The following is a 7,808-nucleotide window of genomic DNA, read 5'->3' on the forward strand; positions in this document are numbered from 1 at the left end:
ATCATTTTTTTCGCTTACTAACGGCAGCATTTGTTGCTATAGGTATACTTTTCTTCATACGTAAGAGAGATGGTTCGATGAATTTTGCACAGCATACAAACCATACATAAAGGTGTATGACACTCTAGAATTTTCCATATCTGTTAAAATCTGTGGTAAAAATTGAGGTAATTAACTACAAAATTTGTGTTTTTTCTAAACATGATGTTTAAAATACAACACATCATTCGTTTTTCAGAAATTAAATAAATTCTAGAGTTTCATACACCTTTAAGTATGGTATGTATGCTGTGCAAAATTCAACGAAGAATCTCTCTAACTTACGAAGAAAAGTGTATCTATAGCAACAAATGCAAAAAATGATGAAATTTCACACGTAAAAAAATTATTTTGTCATGTTTTCGAACTTCCACTGCAATGAGTGTGAATCCTGAATCCTTCCTGGTAATGCTGACAAAGTTTGATGAATTTATTTGTAAAAGTATAGACACTGGAAATTAAAATGTCCTGTGGTGCCTCTCGTGCTCCAAGTCTGCCCGTTTGACGTCCTACCCCCTTAAACTGCGTAGCCCGTGATCTTGTTTTGGACAAAGTTTCTGTCCTAATAACAAGAAAAGAAACTGAAAAAACTAACATCCTATGTGCCATACTGGTAAAGATGAAGGAGTAACCGATTTTCCATTCTTTTCACGGCAAATAGCTCTGTAACAAAGGAGTTGTACTTCCAACCGACCGTAGCGCCCAAAGCCGTCTATATCGCGTATTTAACTGACTAGAATTATCCAGGTATTGACACGTTAACCAGTCTCAAGAAGTAGTTTTTCATCGGTTTTACTCTTATAAAGTACGATAATTTTATTCACGAACCACGTCACTAATAACCAATTCATAAACGGACCTAAAAACTTACGTGTATGGTAAATAATGTTAAACTAAGTAAAGTTATGTGCAGTTTTCTCAGACTATCTTACACCTCTATGTGAATGTAGCTCTAGTGTTCTGATTTCATATTTCAGAATCAGTACCGAAGTTTCCCATTTTTTTCCAATCCATATGACTGTACTGTGTGTGTATATATATATATATATATATGTGTGTGTGTGTGTGTGTGTGTGTGTGTGTGTGTGTGTTGTTTGACGGAGAGGGGCAAGGTGGGGGGGGGGGGGGGCAGGCAGAGAGCAAGAGAGTAGCGTATTTTGTCTGTCCAAGCTGTATGGTTACAGTCCTATATTACACTTCAATGGCTGCCACACGTCATGTGTTCACGCTAAAAGATGCACTACGTTGGGGTCCTCCTCCCATGCTCATGGAAGTTACAGATCGCCTCACTGCCCAATCGGGTTCTTATCTCGTAGTTCTGGAGCATCCGACGAATGTTCTAGTCATCACTTGTCACTACCGTGGAGCAGCCAGTCATCGGTCAATTCCGTGGCTATTAAACATCGTTATGACTGCATTGCACGTCCGATTCGAATACCTGTATGGTAGGTTTACAATCAGGTGTCAAAAAGTCATGGGATAGCGATATGAACATGCACAGATGGCGATAGTATCGCGTACACAGGGAATAAAATGGCAGAGTATTGGCGGAGTTGTCCTTTGTTCGTAGCTGATTCGTGTGAAAAGGTTTCCGACGTGATTATGGCCGCACGACGGGAATTAATAGACTCTGAACGCGGGATTGTAGTTGGAGCTGGATGTATGGGACATTTTATTTCGGAAATCGTTAGGGAATTCAGTATTCCGAGATCCGCAGTGTTAAGAGTGTGTCCAAAATATCAAATTTCAGGCATAACCTCTCACTACGGACAACACAGTGGTCGACGACCTTAACTTAACGACCTAGAGCAGCGGCGTTTACGTAGAGTTGTCAATGATAACAGACAAGCAACACTGCATGAAAAAGCCGCAGAAATCAATGTGGGACATACGAGGAATGCATCTGTGAGGACAGTGCGGCGATATTTAGCGTCAGTGGCCTACGTCAGCAGACGATCGACGTGAGTGCATTTGCTGACAGCACGACATCGCCTGCAGCGTCTCTCCTGCGCTCGTGACGATATCGGTTGGACGACACACAATTGGGAAACCGTTGCCTGGTCACATGTGTACCGATTTCAGTTGGTAAGAGCCGACAGCAGGATTCGAATGTGGCGCAGACCCCACGAAGCCGTGTACCCGAATTGTCAACAATGCACCGTGCGAGCGGGTGGTGGCTACATCATGGTGTGGGGTGTGTTTACATGGAATGGACTGAGTCCTCTGGTCCAGCTCAACTTATCATTGACAGGAAATGGTAATCTTCGATTACTTGGAGACCATTTGCAGCCATTCATGGACTTCATGTTCCCCAACAACGATGGAATTTTTATGGATGACTATGAGCCATGTCACCGGGCCACAACTGTTCACGATTGGTTTAACGAATATTTTGGATAATTCGAGCGAATGATTTGACCACTAAGATCTGCCGACATGAATCCCGTGGAACTTTTATGGGGCGTAATCGAGAGGTCAATTTGTACACAAAATCCTACGCCTTCAAAGCTTTCTCTACTATGCACGGCTATAGAGGCAGCATGGCCCAGTATTTCTGCAGCATCTTCCAGCGGCTTGCTGGGTCCATGCCGCGTCGAGTTGTTGCACCATACCATGCCAGAGGATGGTTCAAATGGCTCTGAGCACTATGCGACATAACTTCTGAGGTCATCAGTCGCCTAGAACTTAGAACTAAGTAAACCTAACTAACGTAAGGACATCACACACATCCATGCCCGAGGCAGGATTCGAACCTGCGACCGTAGCGCTCGCCCGGTTCCAGACTGTAGCACCCAGAACCGCACGGCCACTCCGGCCGGCAGGCCAGAGGAGGTCCAACATGATATTAGGAGATTCCCATGACTTTTGTCACTCCAGTGTAATGCAGCAATATTAAGTTATTGCGTAAATGAACAGACTAAGTGCTTAGTTCTTGTAATACTGTCTACCGTGTTCCTTTTAACATTAACTCTATTAGTACAACTACAACATAGTTTTTAGTGAATGATGGAAAAAGAACAAAAGTGTGTGTCTACATTCCTTCGTTCATGACTGGATTAAAGAGTCAGTAGTGTCTCTCACTCCGCATTCCTATTCTGTTACTTTTATCGCATCCAGATGCCACGAGTACTGTGCCCGATAGAGGTGGAGTACCACTGTTCACGCATTTCTGCATGTACGAATCGCAGTGGCTATTCAGTACTTCGACAGCAGAGATAGGTAGTGGCCCACAGCTCTCGATCACTGAAATCTACAATAACATCGTGGGATAAATTACGACCATGTGTCCTAGAGAGAGTCAATTCCACCCTGTGAGCGGTTCGTCTGTCAGATAGGGACGTAGCCACGAACTGGCCTCGGTATTCTGCACAGTTATACGCAGTTAAGTAGTAACACGAACACTTCGCGGAGAAAGGATGTATTGCCCGTGTTTGAAGAAATTTTTTTGAGGGGTGGTTGAGCAGTCCCTCAGAGACTCCCATGCAGTACTACCAAACGTTTCTTGCCTTGAAAAGGACGAAATAACGAATTCCAATTTCAGTGCACCATATCTTCGTGTGCGAAGTGACAACGCGTCAGGCAGTCAGTTAAAGAATGTGTTCCTTAACTCGAAGGTCAACTTGTTCCCTAACCTACTGCCTCCTTTTGGTCACTGCATTTTGTCCGGCTCTCTTTTCTGTGGGTAAGTTCTAGCCTCGAAGTTCGAGTATAGAAGCTGCACAAAATATCCATCTGAACCGATTTAAGGTTCCTAGCAATCCTTCAGTTTTCTCGTGAACAAAACACATTTCTGGGGGGGGGGGGGGGTGCAGTATACAGCAAAAAGATTATTATATTTTTGCCATCCACAGATTTCCTCAACCTATTTTTTTTATATTTTTGGTCCAATATACTTGTGTTCTAATAGATAATTAGTGATTTAACCTTTCTAACGTACCAGTAAGATTACTTCCTTTTTGAAGCAGAAAACACTGCTGGTGACCTTTACAGTACATGTAATCAACTTAGTTTATTGATGGAAGTTATCTGAGTTGTACACACTGTGTTGCCTGCTTTTGTTTATGATGTACAATGACTAACCGACGAGTCATTTACTGGGGACAACTGCTTCATATACACTCCTGGAAATGGAAAAAAGAACACATTGACACCGGTGTGTCAGACCCACCATACTTGCTCCGGACACTGCGAGAGGGCTGTTCAAGCAATGATCACATGCACGCCACAGCGGACACACCAGGAACCGCGGTGTTGGCCGTCGAATGGCGCTAGCTGCGCAGCATTTGTGCACCGCCGCCGTCAGTGTCAGCCAGTTTGCCGTGGCATACGGAGCTCCATCGCAGTCTTTAACACTGGTAGCATGCCGCGACAGCGTGGACGTGAACCGTATGTGCAGTTGACGGACTTTGAGCGAGGGCGTATAGTGGGCATGCGGGAGGCCGGGTGGACGTACCGCCGAATTGCTCAACACGTGGGGCGTGAGGTCTCTACAGTACATCGATGTTGTCGCCAGTTGTCGGCGGAAGGTGCACGTGCCCGTCGACCTGGGACCGGACCGCAGCGACGCACGGATGCACGCCAAGACCGTAGGATCCTACGCAGTGCCGTAGGGGACCGCACCGCCACTTCCCAGCAAATTAGGGACACTGTTGCTCCTGGGGTATCGGCGAGGACCATTCGCAACCGTCTCCATGAAGCTGGGCTACGGTCCCGCACACCGTTAGGCCGTCTTCCGCTCACGCCCCAACATCGTGCAGCCCGCCTCCAGTGGTGTCACGACAGGCGTGAATGGAGGGACGAATGGAGACGTGTCGTCTTCAGCGATGAGAGTCGCTTCTGCCTTGGTGCCAATGATGGTCGTATACGTGTTTGGCGCCGTGCAGGTGAGCGCCACAATCAGGACTGCATACGACCGAGGCACACAGGGCCAACACCCGGCATCATGGTGTGGGGAGCGATCTCCTACACTGGCCGTACACCACTGGTGATCGTCGAGGGGACACTGAATAGTGCACGGTACATCCAAACCGTCATCGAACCCATCGTTCTACCATTCCTAGACCGGCAAGGGAACTTGCTGTTCCAACAGGACAATGCACGTCCGCATGTATCCCGTGCCACCCAACGTGCTCTAGAAGGTGTAAGTCAACTACCCTGGCCAGCAAGATCTCCGGATCTGTCCCCCATTGAGCATGTTTGGGACTGTATGAAGCGTCGTCTCACGCGGTCTGCACGTCCAGCACGAACGCTGGTCCAACTGAGGCGCCAGGTGGAAATGGCATGGCAATCCGTTCCACAGGACTACATCCATCAGCTCTACGATCGTCTCCATGGGAGAATAGCAGCCTGCATTGCTGCGAAAGGTGGATATACACTGTACTAGTGCCGACATTGTGCATGCTCTGTTGCCTGTGTCTATGTGCCTGTGGTTCTGTCAGTGTGATCATGTGATGTATCTGACCCCAGGAATGTGTCAATAAAGTTTCCCCTTCCTGGGACAATGAATTCACGGTGTTCTTATTTCAGTTTCCAGGAGTGTATGTTCCAAATGGTTCAAATGGCTCTGAGCACTATGGGACTTAACACCTGAGGTCATCAGTCCCCTAGAACTTAGAACTACTTAAACTTAACTAACCTAAGGACATCGCACACATCCATGCCCGAGGCAGGATTCGAACCTGCGACCGTAGCGGTCGCGCGGTTCCAGACTGAAGCTCCTAGAACCGCTCGGCCACAAAGACCGAAACATATGTTCCATCGGTAATCTCCCAATATCACGTTGCACGTTTTCGATATTTTTATCAAATGGCTCTGAGCATTATGGGATGTCATCAGTCCCCTAGAACTTAGAACTACTTAAACCGAACTAACCTAAGGACATCACACACATCCATGCACCAGGCAGGATTCGAATCTGCGACCGTAGCGGTCACGGGGTTCCAGACTGAAGCGCCTAGAACCGCGCGGCCACACCGGGCGGCGATATTATTATCAGTAGGCGCAGTTTTTTGAAATCCTTCATATAGAGCGGTTTGAAGAAAAATAATAGGTGATTAGGGCTGTTGATAAGGAAGAACAGTCTCTCGATGAACCTTCGCTATCTTCAGACATATCTTTCGATATTATATAGGATACAGCTGGGCTATTCCACTGATTTCAACTATAAGCCCTACATAATACGTCGTGAAACCTTTTAAAAATCCTGTCAATGTGATACAATTATGGTATTTTCGTTGTGAATATATTCCAGCATATAAAAGGTCGACACTCCTTTACACGAACGAAGTGTTAAAGAAACATCTGAAGTAGGCAGAGATCACGTCATATAAAAATGATGGGGCTCTTCCACCCAGTGAAGAGGCCGTTCAGCCGAGCGTATTCCAGTATCAAAATCTCAAGCGTTTGTCACAAGTAAACATTTTTCGTCCTGTTGCACCCAAACAAACTTCGTGAAATAATGTAGCATTATCCAGTGGAGCTGCCTACAACACTTATTACTGCGTATTTGATATCTTCCTCGGACCGTGAGGTACTTGGCTTTCTCCCTTTGAACGTATGGGCCATCTGGAAGGAATCCAAGAAAACGTGTTCTCTGTAACTTTTGTAGTCCTGTCTTCCTCAGTTGCGTGTAATATTACGGTATATTGATAATTTTTACTTTATGGACCGTCTGACAGCAAGAGGCCTTGCCGAAAATAAAGGCGAAACGCGTATGGCACTAAAATTGTGTTTCATTCAGTTGCTGTCAGATGGTCCATAAAGTAAAAATTATCAATATACCGTAGTGTTCTCTATAGTTTCACAGTAAAACATCAATCAAACTAGTAATCTGACTGGGCGGAAATAGTGCCACGTGTAAGAGCGAAATAGGCCCATGTGCAGACATTTACAAAGACGTGACAAATCAGACCTTTTAGGAAGAAGCCAGCAATATTTGCTGATACACACGCTACATAACCTGTGTTCTTATACAGGTAACAATAAAAGTTAAACAATTCACGTTATTGGGCATGGTACACATTGTTAGGTTGTGTATCTTATCTGTGGCAATAATCAATCGGAATTCGTTTACCTCTAGAATTTGCTCTTCGTCCTGTCAGTAATGTAAGAGAAAACATCCCTACTACAACGACATGCAGTGACACAGAGATACTGGCACAAGGTTAAGACAAAACGACCTTGACTCTGTGAGGAACTAGCACACTATTGAAAAATTCTAATTTCAGGCGGGTTGGCAGCTTGAGCGGAGCAGCTCCACTGTGCCTTACCGACCGAAACAATAAGTTCTGTGAGTGCAAACTACTTGAACGCCAACAGCTTTGCCGCAGTAATAACACCGGTTCTCGTCAGATCACCGAAGTTAAGTGCTGTCGGGCTGGGCTAGCACTCGGATGGGTGACCATGCGGTCTGCCGAGCGCTGTTGGCAAGAGGGTTCACTCAGCCCTTGTGAGGCAAACTGAGGAGCTACTTGACTGAGAAGTAGCGGCTACGGTCTCGTAAACTGACATACGGCCGCGAGAGTGGTGTGCTGACCACATGCCCCTCCATATCCGCATCCAGTGACGCCTGTGGGCTGTAGATTGCACGGCGACCGATCGGTACCGTTGTGCCTTCGTGGCCTGTACGGGCGGAGTTTAGTTTAGTTTTAGACCACTTGAATGATAAGCGGACAACGCAACTATAAGGGACAGTCAAATGAAAATGAGACAGATGGGAAAAAAGATAAACTGTTTGTTATTCCAAATGTAATCGCCTTAACTGTTAATAA

The 7,808-nt window shown here is 45.9% G+C and overlaps 1 pseudogene; it reads left to right on the forward strand.

Moving 5' to 3' along the window:
- The first annotated feature begins 7,348 nt into the window (after window positions 1-7,348).
- Window positions 7,349-7,466, forward strand: LOC124799535 (annotated as a pseudogene).
- The last annotated feature ends 342 nt before the right edge of the window (window positions 7,467-7,808 follow it).

The sequence above is a fragment of the Schistocerca piceifrons genome, chromosome 5, assembly GCF_021461385.2.
Source record: "Schistocerca piceifrons isolate TAMUIC-IGC-003096 chromosome 5, iqSchPice1.1, whole genome shotgun sequence".
Taxonomy (NCBI): Eukaryota; Metazoa; Arthropoda; class Insecta; order Orthoptera; family Acrididae; genus Schistocerca; species Schistocerca piceifrons.